The 17,429-nt window shown below is 43.9% G+C and overlaps 1 pseudogene; it reads left to right on the forward strand.

Moving 5' to 3' along the window:
- Nucleotides 1–15,910: 15,910 nt before the first annotated feature.
- On the forward strand, nt 15,911–16,042 carry LOC142449439 (U4 spliceosomal RNA; annotated as a pseudogene).
- The last annotated feature ends 1,387 nt before the right edge of the window (nt 16,043–17,429 follow it).

The following is a 17,429-nucleotide window of genomic DNA, read 5'->3' on the forward strand; positions in this document are numbered from 1 at the left end:
ATGGAGAAAAAGATTTAGAGCAATACAGAAAAATCAGAACCTGCATTAAAAAGAGAAAGAAAAGAAAAAAATCCAGAATATTAATACTAAGATAACAGAATTAAACATCACTTTAAAATTGCAAAGTAATAGAGTTACATCAATGGAAGGCCAAATTAATAAGCTTGATGACAAATCAATTGACTCCAATTTATGAGAAGAATAATCAACAAAAAAAACAGCAAAAATTTCTAGGGGGAAAAAGAGCTAAGATTTATATAATACCCTATAAAGATGCTCAAGGCTTGCTTCGTTAGGATTCTGGAAGAGGAAAGAACAAAAAATTATTAATAATCGACAGAGGAAAGCGTATGAGAAATCCTGGAAGAAATTTTCACTAACAGCATTTTTAAAAGGATAAAATAACAACTTAAGAAGCTGAGAGAATCCCAAACAGGTTAGACCCCAAAAGAAAGTCATCATGACACATCACAGCCACAAAGAAGAGCGAAGGAAATCAAAGACTTAGGAAAACAATGATTCCAAAGGACGAATGAATTGTGTGAATCCCTTCGGCAGAAGAACTAGATGCTTCCCAACTACCCCTTTGACCTCTCTCAACAAAATCACAATAGGAGGTCATGGATAGAGTGGGAGGAAAATGTGCAACAAAACACAAAAAGCTGATGAGTTTGGTGGAGACTGGTGCTCCCTCAAGACTATGCCCCTTAGTCACCCTTCAAGTCTGGAACTGAATTCATGCCTGTAAATCAAATTTTACCCAAACAATAAACAGGCTTCCAAGGTGAACCCAGGGAGATACACATTTCTAAGAACAATCAACTCTACAGAACAAAGGGCAGCTTTTACCTAGGAATAAAGCTAAGAAGGCAGGAATGGACAGGAAAGTCGGATAGATGGAAGCAAACGAAGGAAGGAATTGTGAAGAATTCTGGTACATGCTGGGAATTACAAACACAGTCATACAAGAAAGTGTATATGAATTGTTGAATGGAAAGTCAATTTCCCCTGTAAACATTCACCCAAACCACAATAAAAAGTGAAAACAACAACAAAACTTTTTTTCCAAAACCATTTTATTGGGAGTTAATACTGATATATCATTCCACAGTTCAAACACAGGAAGTAGTATTGTACAATTGCTACCATAATCAGTTTGAAAACATTCTCTTCCTTTTTAAACTATTTGATATTAGCTCCCCTTTATTACCACCCCCAATCTACCATTGTACCCCCCAGGAACATTTATTCTACATGCTGTCTCTACAGGTTCATGACTCCTGGGTTTCATATACTGAAAAATAGAAAAACATATAGCTAAAATTCAAGAGAGCTACCCTCAATGACAAAATACATCTGAGACTCCAAACACACTTGTAAGCTGATGTGTGAAGACTGAAAATTCATGGTGTTTGAATAAGCAGAAGACAGCTATACCAAGTGTGTTGAACTATTGGTGGGCGAACAACCACTGACTTGCTACATCAATGCCCTATACGCTGTATTAAGATATATATTATTCCAGCAAACCTGTGGCTGACATTTCCAGTGAACATTGTTGTAAGTTTTCCCTGACATCCAATTCCTATTGTTTGTGTAAATACCATCCAGCCACAGAAGGAATGATTCTGTACAAGTGAATAATTCAGATATTGGGATATGGAATTAGCCTGCATTACCCCAATATCCCTCTCTCAACAGTGTTTTTTAAAATTAGTACCATTGGGCCTCCTCAAGCACAATCCCTTAATACAAGAGCACCTTGCTCAGCTAAACAGTCATTTCATGATACCCACCTTCCCGACATGATTGCTGAAGACAGACATGTGCATAAGCAAATGTGGTGAAGAAAGCTGATGGTGCCCGGCTATCAAAAGATATCACATCTGGGATCTTAAAGGCTTGAAGGCAAACAAGCTGCCATCTAGATCAGAAGAAACAAAGCCCACAGAGAAGAAGCACACAAGCCTGTATGAACACGAGGCGTTGAAGGGATCAGGTAGCAGACACCAAAGGACAAAAACTATCATTATGTGATCACCTTCCCCACATAAATGCTGAAGACAAATGTGTGCATAAGTAAGTGTGGTGAATAAGGCTGATGGTGCCCGGCCATCAAGAGATATAGTGTCGGGGGACTTAAAGGTTTGAAAATAAACAAATGGCCATCTAGCCCAGAATCAACAAAGCCACCATGGAAGCAGCACACCAACCTGTGTGATTATGAAGGGCCAAGAGGATAGGGTTTCAAGCACCAAAGGCAGGGGGTGGGGGGGGATCATATCACTTTGAATGAGGGGAGTGCATGATGGGGACCCAATGCCCATCTGTAGACAACTGGACATCCCTTGCAGGGGAGTAGTGGGGAGGAGATGAGTCACTCAGGGTTCAGTGTAGCAACAATGAAACTCACAACCTTCCTCTAGTTCTTAAACACTTCCTTCCTCCAACTATCATGGTTCCAATTCTACCTTGCAAACCTGGTTAGACCAGAGGATGCACAGTGGTGCAGATGGGATCTGGAATCCAGGAGAGATGAACCCCTCAGGAGCAGCAGTGAGAGTGGTGATACTGGGAGGGAAGGGGAGTTAGAAAGGGGGAACTGATCACGGGGATCTACATATAACCTCCTCTCTGGGGGATGGACAACAGAAAAGTGGGTAAAGGGAGACACCAGGCAGTGTAAGATAAGATAAAATAATAATTTATAAATTATTAAGGGTTCATGAGGGAGGGGGGAGGGTAAAAAGGAAAATGAGCTCATTCTAGGAACCCAAGCGGAAGGCGAATTTTGAGAATGATGAGGGCAATGAATGTGTAAGTGTGCTTTACACAATTGATGTATGTATGGATTGTGATAAGAGTTGTATGAGCCCCAATAAAATGATTAAAACAATTAGTCCCAGGGAATAATCAATGGCAATGTTAATAGAAGATGTTTATGCTGCAAGGAGATGATAAGTAACACTCTCTACCATAAATTAACAAGAAAGTTTCTAAAGGGAGCTAAAGGCAGATTTAAAAACAAAACAAAATTAAAAAACTGAGACCTAGGAATGGGTTTGGGACACTCACTAAATCCTAGCTCCAATTTAAGAGCAATTAGTTCTTATACCATGGCCCTGCTCAATACTAACCCTTAGGAAGGGACCACAGAATATATGGGTGCTATAGCAAAGTGGGGTAAAGAAATTAGATGGTGTCCAGCGATCAGACAAAATTGTGTCTGGGGTCTTAAAGATTTGTTTCCAAACAAGCAGCCATCTGAGTGAGATGTCAACTAAGTCCCCAACCACCACCACCACCCAAAAACCCTTTTATGATATAAAGGTTCCGAAAAAATATCAGAGACACCTAAATGAAGTCCTGCTTTTTTAGATTGGTAATGAGTCCCAGATCTAGAACTTCTTTTATTTATCAATATCCAACATCTGAACCTTTTTTCTATATTTGAAGACATTTCAACAGAAAAGGCATGTGCATGTCCCTGAGATCCTGAGCTCAGAAATATGTCCTGTAGTGTGACATGTTAGGAGAGACTGTTTGTAAACAGCAAATGTGTTTAGTTCTGAGTTGTGTCCGTAGTGCACAACTCTCACCCCAGAATCCCTTCCTGTCCGATCTGCCACCTGCCTGTTAGTGGCGCCTTCTGTGTTGCTAGTGCTGCACGCATTTTCAGTGGTGCTTCCAGATAAAGACAGACTAGGAAGTCAGCCTGATGGGCTTGCCAAAGCATCAGTCAACAAAAACCCGAGGGATCCCAACATTCCCATCCTCAGCGGATCGTGGAGAGGATGCAGAACCAGACAGGAGTTCCTTCTGCTGCGCATGGGGCACATGAGTTAGCGATCCGCTCTGACAGCAGCTAACAACTTCCATCAGCAGCAAGTGGACATCTGGATAAACACATTAAAGTGTTACCTGATATAAACCAAAAACCAAACTCAACTGTCATCAAGTTGATGCTAACTCCGACTCACAACGGCCCCATGGGATAGGATAGAACTGCGCCTGTGAGTTTCCGAGACCGTAGCTGTTTACAGGAGTAGAAAGCCCCATCTTCCTCCGAGGAGGGCCTGCTGGTTTCTAACTGCTGTCCTTGCAGTTAGCAACACAATGTGTCACCACTATGCTATGGGGACCCGTGCTGGTTGATACACGGCAGTCCAGAATAGCACTTTTTGTTTTGTTGCTCAGCAAATTAATCACCCTCTTATGAGTAGCCAATCACCACTCGAGGAGCTTGACAGGGGGCAGAACCACCTACTACCGTAGGAGCAGCTGAGAAGCCCAGCATCTCACTTTCCAGCCTCCCACAGAGCTGGTGTGGGTCCAGGACCAGACCTCCTGCAGACAGCTTAGGAACACGAAGCGCCGCATGCACAGAGCAAGGAAGCCGGACGCATGTCCCAGCCTCGGTTTCAGGATTCTGTGAACAGTTTCCAGCTATTAGCCCTGGAAACAGTCCTCCAACTCTTGTTACTCCTGGGAGATAGTATCCTTTTAACAAGCTATTGTTCCAAGTAAATCAGCTAGAGTTGGATCCTGCACTTTCTAAATCTGAAGTCAGCCCGCTGCAGTCTGAAAGCAGCCATGCACCATGCCATGATAAAAATTACATGATCATCCAAGATGAAGCTGAGCCATTCACATCTCACCTCCGTGAACAACCTAGAGATATTTTTTTAAACCTGTGTTTTCTGAAGGCTAGGTATGAATTTGTCTCATCAATGATAGCAAATAAAGGAGGTAGATTAAATGGCATTGATTAGGAGCAAGCAGAAGTGGTACAAAATTTCCAAATACAAACAAGTTTGAAAGCATTCCCACTAAGGTAGCATTCTGTTCTTCTTCTTAAAACCTCTCCAATATAGCAAGAAAAAGAAGCTTCACCTGGACCAAAATTAGAATTTAACTCAAACACCAATACAAAAAACAATGCAGTGTAAAAATAGTATTAAAAAATGAGGAGCTGATACCAAAGGCTCAAGTAGCAAGAAAATGATGATGGCGATCCAGGGCGGATGATCCCTTCAGGACCAGCAGTGTGAGGGGCGATACTGGGAGAGTGGGTTAGAAAGAGGGTACCGATTACAAGGATCTACAGGTGACCTCCTCCCTGGGGGATGGACAACAGAAAAGTGGGTGAGAGGATACATCAGACAGGGCAATATGACAAAATAATAATTTATAAATTATCAAGGGCTCATGAGGGAGTGGGGAGTGGGGAGGGAGAGGGAAAAATGAGGACCTAATGCCAGGGGATTAAGTGAAAAGCAAATGTTTTGAGAATGATGAGGGCAATGACTGTACAGATGTGCTTTACACAATTGATGTATGTATGGATTGTGATAAGAGTTGTATGAGCCCCTAATAAAATGACTTAAAAAAAAGAAAATGATGATGGCAACAATTGTACAATGTGCTTGACACAATGGATGTATGTATGGATTGTGATGAGAGATGAGCCCCAATAAAATGATATATATATATATAAATGATTTGTGTATATATATATAAACCCAGCAAACTCTCAACAGGAATGTGCAAGCAAAGAGAAGATGTTCATGGCTGCAGACACCAGGAAGATCTGACAGTCGATGCATATGTGTGTGTAAGAACTAAAATCCTTAAATCGAAGAACAAAATCTTTTGTAGTGAAGGGGTAAAATGCATTATCTTCCTGTACTCAGATTATTTCTGAAAATCAATAAATAGCACTCTTATTTGGAACAAACCAGGTAACCAGATGAAGAGGAGAGAGATTCTGCACAGGGGCAGACTGCAAGCAACTGCACAGGTGAGCCACCTATGGAGGAGCCAAAAGAGAAAATACTCACACTGATCGCAGCTAGTCTTGGATTCACCTCTTTGTGAGCCCACTTGGGGGGGGGGCGGAATTGCTCCTGAGCAATAGAATACAGATCCTGGATGTTACTATAAAACAAGAGCAGAAAGTAGATACAAGAGCTTCACAAAGATATAGAAAGGCCAGCTAAGAGCTGGCAGGAGCTGGAAAAGTAGACAGAGCACTCACCATGAGGAGAAAATTTTAAGCAGCACAGATTTTCCATGTGACTGCATGGAAAGAATTTCTCTGAATGGCATTTCCCTATCTGTCATGTTCACCGAGGAATAAACTGTGGTTCTGAACTTGCCCCCATTCCCTGTCTGTAATATTTCTCCTCCCTATGAACTGTGTCATATATGTATCTTCTCTGGATACCATATTGAACACAGTCCATAAATTCTACAGAGATCATTTTCTCTGTAATTTCTCTTACCTGAATAAAGTGAGTGCTCTGGGAGTTTCTCGCCCTCTTTATTTACACCAGGTTTCTCACTCCTTTCAATCTTCTGAGGATTTGAAAATGTAATCAAGCTGTGATCGTTACTGTGTATGCTGTGCATGCTTGTGGAGTGTCTTTGTGTACAAGCCACAGTCAAGCAGAAGTGCACAAGGCTCTCTCATGTGATTAGTTTCCTTTGAGGTAAATGTGACATCCTTCATGGGTCTCTCCTGGTTCGTTTTGTGTTTCTCGAACTGTCCTTAGAAAGCCAGACTTCTGCACAGAGAAGACGGTCAGGTTCCTCTAAAGTAATCTTTCTGTCTGCACCCCATGGAGTAGCTCGTCATCAACATTCCCTGTGCTTTTTTCTTCTTCTTCAATGTTTTTATTGGCATCGAATTCACATATCACATAACTCAGTAGTTCAATCACATCAAGAATAGTTCTCTTGTCACCACAATCCATTTTAGAACATTTTCTTCAATCTTTTATTCATCATTATTAACTCCTCATTTCCCCCCAAGCTTTTCCCTGCCACACCCCCAAGGAACATTAATGTAGTTCCTGTCTCTATATAGATTTACCTGTACTGGATTTCATGTACAGAAAAAATGCAATCAAAAACAAAAACAAACAACAATAACATATTAAAACAGACAAAAAACTCAATCAAAAATAAAGTAGAAAACATTAAAAACTAGAACAACCACACTAAGAAATTGGATAAGAATCACATGATGATATCAATAGATGCTGAAAAAGTCTTCGACAACATCCAATACCCATTCCTAATTAAGGCACTCAAGAAGATAGGAGTGGAAGGGGAATTCCGCAAGTTAGTACAGGCTACTTACGAAAAGCCAATAGCCAACATCATAGTCAATGGAGAAAAGACAAAATCAATCCCACTGAAAAAGGGGACCAGACAAGGATGCCCCTTATCCCCATTTCTTTTCAACATCATACTGGAGGTCCTAATTAACAACATAAGGCAGCAAAAGGACAGTAAAGACATCTGTCTGGGAGAGGAGGAGGTGAAACTATCACTATTTGAAGACGACATGATTCTATACATTAAAACTCCCAAAGCTCTGCAAAAGGAGTATTGGCAGCAACAGTGCCCAGATATAAGATCAACAAACAGAAGTCTATTGGTTTGCTAGATACATCAGACAAGATAACAGAAGAGGAGATCAAGAAGGCAGCACTCATCGTGATAGCCAACAACAAACTGAAATACCTAGGGATATAACTAACAACAACAAAGACTTGTGCAAGTAAAATTACAGAACCCTACTACAGAAAACCAAAAGCAACCTCCACAAATGCAAAAAGATCTTATGCTTGTGAATCAGAAGACTCAGTATGGTAAAGATGTCAATCTTACCCAAGGTACTATAAAAGTTTAACACTGTCTCAATTCAAATAACAACAACCTTCTTCAAAGAATTGGAAAAACTGACCACCAATTTCATATGGAGAGAGAAGAAGCCCAGAATTAGCAGACAGCTCCTCAGGAAGAAGGACAAAATCAGAAGTCTCGCCTTATCTGATTTTAACATCTACTACACAGTCACTGATCAAAATATTGTGGTACTGGAATAATGACAGCTACTCAGACCAATGGAAAAGAATAGAAAACCCAGAAATAAAACCATCAGCATATCGACAAATGATCTACTACAAAAGCCCAAAAAGCATCAAGTGGGAGGGGGGGACCCTCTTTAACAAGTGGTGCTGAAAACAATGGATATCCACCTGTAGAAAATGAAATAAGACCTCATCCCATGCACAAGAACAAACTCAAGGTGAATCACAGATCTGGAAGTAAAACTCCAAACTATCAGAACCATCAATGAAGGAATCAGGACAAACCTAAGAACTCTGGTGAAGGGAATACATAGGCTAACTGTAATAGGGAAGGATACACACAGAGATGAAGCTGAAATTGACAAATGGGATATACTAAGGATCAAACACCTGTGTGCATCGGAAGACTTCACCAAAAGAATAACAAGAGGACCCACAGACTGGGAGAGGACTTTTAGCAATGACACAACAGACAAAGGGCTTATTACTAAAATCTACAAAAACCCTCCTAGCCTACAAAAAGAAGAAAACAGTTAACTCCCTGAGGAAGTGGACAAAAGACCTGAACAGAAGTTTCCCTAGGGAGGAGACTCAATAAACTTATGAGAAAATGCTCCCTACCGTTAGCCATCAGAGAAATGCAAATTAAAACAACCATGAGATACCACCTAGCATCCTTGAGGCTAGCCCAAATCAGAAAATCAGAGACCAACAAATGTTGGAGGGGTGTGGTGAGATAGGAGCTCTCCTCCACTGCAGATGGTCATACAAATACATACAGCCACTGTGGAAAGCCATCTGGCCATATTTAAAGCAAACGGAACTTGAGTTACCTTGTAATTCAGCAATCCCTCTACTGGGCATATACCCAGAAGAGGTAAGAAATAGACCAAGACCAGCCATCTGCGCTTCAATGTTCATTGCAGTGCAATTCACAATCACAAAGAATTGGAAATGACCTAAATTCCATCGATAGATGAGTGGATTAGAAAACTCTGACACATACACACACTGGAGTACTCTACATCACTAAAAAGCACTGGTGATCTCATTGTCCCATGGGAAGAGTTGACGGAAATTATGCTAAGCGAAGTTAGCCAATCACAAAAGGACAAGTGCAACATGAGTCCCCGGAGGTCAGTATAATCAACACAGCAGGTATAGAAGAGAAACCACTTATCTCACACTATATGGGTTGAGGGACAGGCCAAATGCAAGGATGTACATGTCATTCCAACACAAAGAAGGGGAAAGGGGGTAGGGAGAGAAAAGGGAGGGGGGGAAAGAGAGGGAGATGATGGCACTGGGGGATCAGGGCACTAATCCACCCAGGGGGAGGGTATCGTTGATGTCTCCACAGAAATGGGAGTGTGAGTGCAGACCCCATCACAGCACGCCAAACCTTGAGGGCAACCTAACCACATGGAGCAATTCACAAACAGAGAGGTCTACAGGGCAGGCCCCAACCAGAGCCAAACTGGCCCTCCCCCTCTCCCCAGAAGTATGTGCTACCAAGGGCAACGCTAAACCTGCAGGTTGGGGAGTGGGGCCCCCCTGCCATGCCCCTACAGAAGCAAACCAAGAAGGAAAAAGAGAGGGCTTGGGACTAGACCCCATACTGACACACTGAGCCCCGAGGGTGACGTCCCTGCACGGAGCTGCTAAAGCACAGAGAGGGCTGTAGGGCAGACAACAGCTGGTGAATGATGTCCCCTTGTTGGAGCATACTGTGACCCAGGACAATACTAGGGACACACTGCGAGGAGTGACTCTGGTATAACCACACCCACAGTGGGATGAAACAAGGGAACATAACAGATCAGCAACCGGATCAAAGCAAAGCCACAAAACCCCTGAGGAGCCCCCAAAATAGATTTCAGGCTAGGAGGGGCAGTTCCCGGAACCCCCAGGACTGGTGGGGAGATAGTCATAAAGGTGAGTGACAGACCTGGAATTATGTATGCTTTTTTGTTTGTTTGGGGGTTTTTTTGCTAGTGTTGTTTCTTTTCTCTTTTTATTTAATCTTTTGTTTTCTGTTTGTCTTGTGTCTGTTATCATTGTTTTGCTTACCAATATAAGATAGGCATGAGAAGCAAGGAGAAAGCAATGGGACCAATGGTTCCAGAGGGGCTTGGGGGGAGGAAGAGATGGGGAAAGAAGGTGAGTAAACAACACCATAGACAAGGGAAGAACTAGGGAATTAAAAGCAACAACATGGAGGACATAGAGATCTTGGTGGTGGTGGAGCAACAGCAAGCTAGCTGAGAGGAATTACTAAGAGGCAGAAGAAGGGCGAGCATGATGGTGGGGCAGGAGGAAGGTAAAAGGAAACAGAGGAAAGATCTAGGAAGCAAAGCTATGGATAGAGGTATAAACATAGGTGTGCACTTCTGTAAATATATTCATTCATAAAAACAGAGGTATTGACCTATGTACATATATTTATATGGCAATACATTGAGGAAATGGACAGAATTTGGGCCTCTGCTCAAGCCCTCCCTCAACACAAGAACACTTTTTTCTAACAACCTGGCATTCTGTGATGCTCACCCTCCTGGAACAATCATTGAAGACAAAATAGGTACATAACCAAATGTGGTAAAGAAAGTGGATGGTGGCCTAGCTATCAAAAGATATAGCATCTGGGGTCTAAAGGCCTGAAGTTAAACAAGCAGCCAACTAGCAGAGAAGCAATAAGCCCACATGGAAAAAGCACACCAGCCTGTGCGACCATGAGGTGTCAAGAGGACCCGGTAACAGGCACCAGAAGACCCAAAACAACAACAAGAAAACATATTGTTGAGATCAAGGGGGGATTGGAGCAGAGACCCAAAATCCATCTGTAGACAATTGGACTTCACAAATGGGATAAGTCAACCAGGGTGCAGGATTGTCCCAATGAAACACACAATACTCCTCTGGTTCTTTGAGGTTTCCTCACACACACATCCCCACTATCATGACCCCAGTGCTGCCTCTCAGTTCTGGCTAGACCACAGCATGTCCACTGGTACAGATAAGGGCTCACAACACACAGAATCCAGATCAGATAAACCCTTCAGGAATAGAAATGAGAGTAGAGAGACCAGGAGGGTAGGGGGAAAATGAGGGGAGGAGGGGAGGAAGGGGGAACCGATTGCAATGATGGACGCATAATCCCCTTCTTCTTGGGGATGAACACCAGAAATATTCATATAAGAATGAATATTTCGGGATAAGATTAATTCATTGTAATTCATTGAAAAAATTTTCTAAAATAGCTAAATAAACAAACATGAAAAAATGCTAGAACAAATTTAAATGGATCATAAAGGAGATCGAATGATAGGCCCTAAATTTCCACCTGACTGCAATGGAAACAACCCAACTCTCCAATGTGTTCTGCATGATAGCCTGGCTACTCACATCCCTGGTCCACGGTCAGAGGGGACTCACCAGGGGCTGAATCCAAGTGTATTCCCCCATCACGTTTTTAAGAATTGCAACAGTTTAAAAATGGGTCAAAGGACACATAGATCTATTTCCCCATCTTCCTATATATATTTGCATGTACATGTCTTTGTCTAGACCTCCATGAATGCCCTTTGACTCCTAGCTCTTTCCTCCATCTCCCTTGACTTTCCTCCTGCCCTACTACCATGCTTCATTGCCACATGGGCTAGAGTATACCTCTTCTCTAAGCAACCTTACCCTTGATCATTTCCCACCAGGCCTGCCACCCCCCTTCTCTACCATTTGGGGTCCCATGTTTTTCCCTTGTCCCTGGGTTTGTTAACACCACTTCCTTACCCCCACCCCCACCCCAAGTCCTCCCGGAACTGTCGGTCCCGTTGTTTTTCCTCCAGATAGTTCATCCAGCCTGTCCTATTCAGACAGACCTGTGGAGTCACTAACATGCACGAAAACAAGACAGAGGAAAACAAAGCAACAGTATACAACCAGACAACAAAACAACAAAAACAAACCACTGACAAAGAACAGAACAAAACAGTTCACAAGAGAAAAGCTTGTAGTTAGTTCAGGGATCATTTGCTGGCCCTTAGGAGCGTTTTCCAGTCCAGTCTGTTGGGGCACCACGCCCTGGCCCCAAAGTTCACTTTCAGCATTCCCAGGGGACCTTGCCACTCCATTCCCTTGCTGTTCCGCTGCACTCCCCCAGTGATTTGCCTCGGTGTGGTGGGATCAGGTCAGGTGCAATTCCCACACTGTGTCTCCGGTGCTTTCCCCCAGATCCTGGATGCTTCCTCCCCCCAACTACCATGATCCGAATTCTACCTTGCAGGACTGGATAGGGCAGAGGCTGTACACTGGTACATATGAGGGCTGGAGGTACAGGGAATCCAGGGTGGATGATACCTTCAGGACCAAGGGTGTGAGGGGCGATGCTGGGAGAGTGGAGGGTGAGTGGGTTGGAAGGGGGGAACTGATTACAAGGATCCACATGTGACCTCTTCCCTGGGAGAGGGACAGCAGAGAAGGGGGGAAGGGAGACTCTGGATAGGGCAAGATATGACAAAATAACGAGATATAAATTACCAAGGGCACATGAGGGAGGGGGGAAAGGGGAGAGAGGGAAAAAAAAGAGGACCTGATGCAAGGGGCTTAAGTGGATAGCAAATGCTTTGAGAATGATTGGGGCAGGGAATGTATGGATGTGCTTTATACAATTGATGTATGTATATGTATGAACTGTGATAAGAATTGTATGAGCCCCTAATAAATTGTTAAAATTTTTAAAAAAACTGAAAAAAAATGGGTCAAAGGGGAGATCAAATGATAAGGTACTAAATTTTGGCCCAACTACATCTGCCATAACTGACTTTACAAAGCTCTCTGTCTGAGAACAGTGCTATTCACATCTCTCAGTTCTCATCAGAGAGAATTCACCAGAGGCTTAATACATGTGGGGACCCTGCAAATGGATCGTGGGCTCGCCCTGTCATACACAGCCTTCTGTAACGGTATATTCACAGTTGAAGCTCTGATACCATTCCTTCCTTCAGTTTTGGATTTTATTATGTACAACCCTTGAATCACACAGACTGTGAGCGTCTTCCATGTGGCCTTAGTTGAAACCTCTCTAAGATGGCTGCTTACTTGAAAACAGGCCTTCAAGATGGCTACTGAGGTAGTTTATGGTGCCAATCTGGCCAATAAACACATGTGGGATTAATTGAAGGGCGGAGAGGTAAATGGCTCGGCAAGCCTCGCCTTTCTTGTCTTTTGCTCTTTGATCATTGGACCAGTGTGCGGCTGCCTTGCTTGTTCTGTGCCTCCATTTGCAAGCTACACTACCTGTGGGACACCTAATCCATGGACTGTGTCACTATAATTTGAGGTTCCTTCAAGACCTGCTTTGCCACACCACTGGAATTTACATCTCTTGAGCTGGGGACTGTCGGACCCTGTCATCTGGCTGACTGTTGGTGACCTGCCTTGCTGGTTGCTGCCTGTGCCTGGATAGCCTGAATTGCTCTACAGAGGACTACCCAGCGGCCCTCAAGACTTGAAGGACTGCCAGTGTATTATTAGCTGTCTCATGGGAGTGAGTTGCACTGAGCCATTTGTACTGCTTTATAACTTAATTAACTGTTTATTTCTTCTGTTATCTATATAGCTATCTATAAATGCATATAAAATTATTAGCATTCTGGTTTTGTTCCCCTAGAGAACCCTGTCTAACAGATGCCCCAGCTAGTTCCTCCACCACACTTTGCTACAGCACCATATCCTCAGTGGTATCTTCATGGGGCCGAGCACCACGCAGGTCCATGTCATAAGAAATAATTGTTCTTAGATTCTGGCTAGAATCACATGCACTCCCCAAATCCATCCACGTCTGTATGGCTGATATATACCTCTGGTTCAACTTAGAAACATCACTGTCATTTTGTTTTAAAATATATATATCAATCATCCCCCTGGGGCATCACTTGCATTGCCATCAAGTCCTTGCTGATTCATAACAACCCTGAGGGACAATGTAGAACTGTCCAGTGAGTCTCTCATCTCAGCCCACAAGTCTTCACAGGAGTGAAGTCTCATCCTTCCCCTGTGGAGCAGGTTGGTGGTTTTGAAATGCTGGTCGTGTGGTTAGCAGCCCAATACAGGACCACTATGTATTGATAACATCGTTAGTGTAGCCAGTGATATCGAATTTAAAGCACTGTTAAAACTAGGAAATTCTTGGAGTATAAGCCGGCTATGAGCCACAACAGAGGAACTGCTAAACTTGTGCAGATGAAACTCCTAAGTGGCTGGATACCAGTGACACAAACAACAGGCGTTGGTGACAGGACACCTCTTCCAAGGATATTCATTCACAGTCGCAGAGCCATGCCTACCAGATGAGTGCATGTCGGAGTACAGCATGCCCTCTTCTGTTGTTGACTTTCTGATGCACGCAGTGTCCCCAAACTGAGGAAAAAAATTTTAAGAATAAGACCGTTTTGATCCTTCATGGCTAATCCCCTGGATCCACCAGGGACTAGCCGACTTAGGCAAGGTGACCAGTGTAGCAGCAGCATGTCCCTCACCCTGTTGACACATGGACACGCTAACAAGGAAGGGCTGTCCCCAAGCCACGCGGATAGTGGCAGTGGCAGGGTCTAACCTCAGCTCCAGAGTGCCTTCATGCTCGGTCCTGTGCTGTCTCCCCTGATGTACATCCAAAACCCACTCTCAGAGGAGCAGACACTCCTGAAAGCGCTCTCCAGCTCCTGATGTCTCCCCCTGGGCTCGGGGGTTGGGAGGGGGGTGCTCCGAGATGAGAGAATTGGGAAGAGAGCCCTGAGTAACAATCTCTTCCCCCCACTGACTGTGAACCAGCACCTGCTTTCTGCTCCGGTGTTTTTCCATTTCACACGCATTCTCATCAGTAGCTTTCTAGACTACTAGAGTTTTCTATCATATGTTTAATGGCTGCCTGACATTCATTGTGAGCTTGCAACATGCTTGATTAAATCACTTCTCTTTTCCCCAGACTGGTCGCTTCTCACTTTTTGCTATCACGATGACCCCTAGAGGGAACACGCTTGTAGCTGACTCTTTACTCACCTAATTATTAGCTTGGAAAAAAATTACTAGAACTGGAATTATTCGTTCCAAAGGTATGTGCATTTTAAAGACGGTTGTTATGCATTGCCAAATTGCCCTGGCTGATACGTGCACTCACACCAGCAGGGGATGAAAGTCCTCATTTCCCTACACATCCCCCAACACTGAGCCTTATCTTTTTGTTTCCTTTTTTTTTTTGGCCGATTGCATAGGTTGGAGTCCTGTGTGTGCGTGCGTGCGTGTGCGCGCGTGTGTGTGTGCATGTTTAAGTATCTTATTGTAGCTGCGTTTGCGTTTCTATCCTCGCTGGCGATTGTTGGGTACTTGTCATAGATTTATTAGCTACTTGTGGTTTCCCCTTTTGTTCCCATGCTTTTCTATTCTCTCATCCAGGCTCCCATCTTCTCCTTTGTGATTTATAAAAGCGCCGTGTACCTGCTCTCCTGATGTGGGCTGTCTGTGCGTGGCACCCTCTCTGGTTGCTATGCAGATATGCCCATGGTGGGACCAGTCACCATGGCCACAGATGCCCGGGTCTCCGTGAGGAACGGAGCGGGAGAACGTTGCCATGGTGATGCTACCCAAGCGGGGCCTGGCTCCCCTCCACTCAGCAGAGCAGCTTTCCTGCCCGGCCACCAGCCCAGGCAGAGGCTTTGCTGTTTGCAAAAGAAAGAGCTAGAAGGAGGTCCTGCTCCTGAGAGAGCTGTGACAAGTTCTCTCCTCTCACAGCATCCACTCTGGGCCTGCGTGTCCTACCACAGAGGATGAGGCTTAAAGGGTCACATGTTTAGAACCTTTTACAAACAGAGATGCATTATAAGATCATCACTTAAAATCAAGTCCCACGGCCAGGCACCGGTCTGTCTATAATACACTAAATCAATACTTTATTAATAAATCTTGGAAGCATCTTGCTGTTAGCATAGTTGTGGTGTGTTGTTTGTATAATGTGTGTTTAAAATACTAATTTTTTTAGCTTTGTGCAGTGGCAATATTGTAGCCAATGAGGTTTACCCGAGGCGCGATTATTGCTAATTGAATATATATATATATATATATATATATATATATATATATATATACTAATTTTTTAAGATAAACATGTAAAACAGAGACCTGTTGAGACATGTCTTCATTTTGTAAAATGCCAAAATTCTCCAAAGATGAGCAAACAAAATCCTGGACACGGCCAGGCTCCTTGTGACCTCTGTGAGACCTGTGTCCCACATGTCATGTCAGTCCCCTTCACTTGCACCACTGTGGGCTGTGTTATTAGTAAACCGTTCCCACATCTAGAAATTGTGATTCCAGGAGGTTAGGGAATATGCCCAGGAGCCTCAGGGAGATGGCCTGGGCAACAGCTGAGTCTGTGGGGTCTTCCCTGTGTAAACACTTTCCAAAGAGATGGATTTCTTCCCACAGACTTTTCCTACAAGGTGAGAAGACCGCATCAGCCCCTTGCTCATCATTGAGAACACTGAGACAGAGGTCAGTATCTGCCCGGAGGTCCACATGGCTCCACTCCTTGACCTAAGGAAGGAACTGCCCTTCCTTCAAGATCTCGGTTCGGAGCAGTCTCTTAAATGTGTTCTGCCCTGGGTTGGGGCCGTATATCTCTTTCATCCACTTATTCATTCCTTTATTCCACTATCTCACTCAGACTTATTGATCACTGACTGTGTGCCAGGCACTGAGACAGGCTTGGGGGACACAGCATGAGCAAGACAGACAGGGCTGCAGTCCTCCCGGAGCTGGCATTCTCTAGGAGACAGACAATCCATATGGGACCTAATTAAGGAAGACAATGCGAGAGGCCTGGCTGCCAGGAGGACAGCCGACAAGGGGTGGGACAGAGCGACTGAGGCAGAGGGACCCTTTGGATGGAGCTGTCATGGGGTTTCTCAGTCAAATAGAAGTGTTGTTGAAATGAAACTCCACTGTGCTTTAGATGGGGGGCAAGGCAGAGAATCCATTAACTACGGGAACTGAACTCTTAGAAATCCTTCATTCTAAATCAACACTTCTTCTTATTTTTTTTTTTAATGCCCCATGTGCTTTGGAGATTGGCCTTTATTTTACTGGGGTGGTAGAAACCTAGTAGGAGCAGTAGAGACGCTAACAGCTAAAGAGGAGTGACTCTCCTCTCCAAAGAGAACACGGAATTCATGGAAATTCAATGAGCCTGTCAGGACGCCGGCCAAGCAAAAGAGGACTTGAGGCAGTCACTGTGTGATTCTGTGGTCGCTCAAAAGGCTAGTAGGGCACTTGGGGAGGAAGGTCGGTGGCAGCACAGGTGACCCTGGTGCTAGGCGACCCCTAAGTACACGGTGCTGACGTTGGCAAAGGCAGAACAGAGGGCATCCTGGGATAGCCAGAGCGAAGGTTTCTGAGAAACTTGGGGAGGGAAATGAGTACTATGTTAAAAGAGCATACAAATTGCAAATAAGAGCCCAAAATGGCTAGATAATACAAATATATCAAATCTTAAGAAAG

This window comes from Tenrec ecaudatus, chromosome 5, assembly GCF_050624435.1.
Source record: "Tenrec ecaudatus isolate mTenEca1 chromosome 5, mTenEca1.hap1, whole genome shotgun sequence".
Taxonomy (NCBI): Eukaryota; Metazoa; Chordata; class Mammalia; order Afrosoricida; family Tenrecidae; genus Tenrec; species Tenrec ecaudatus.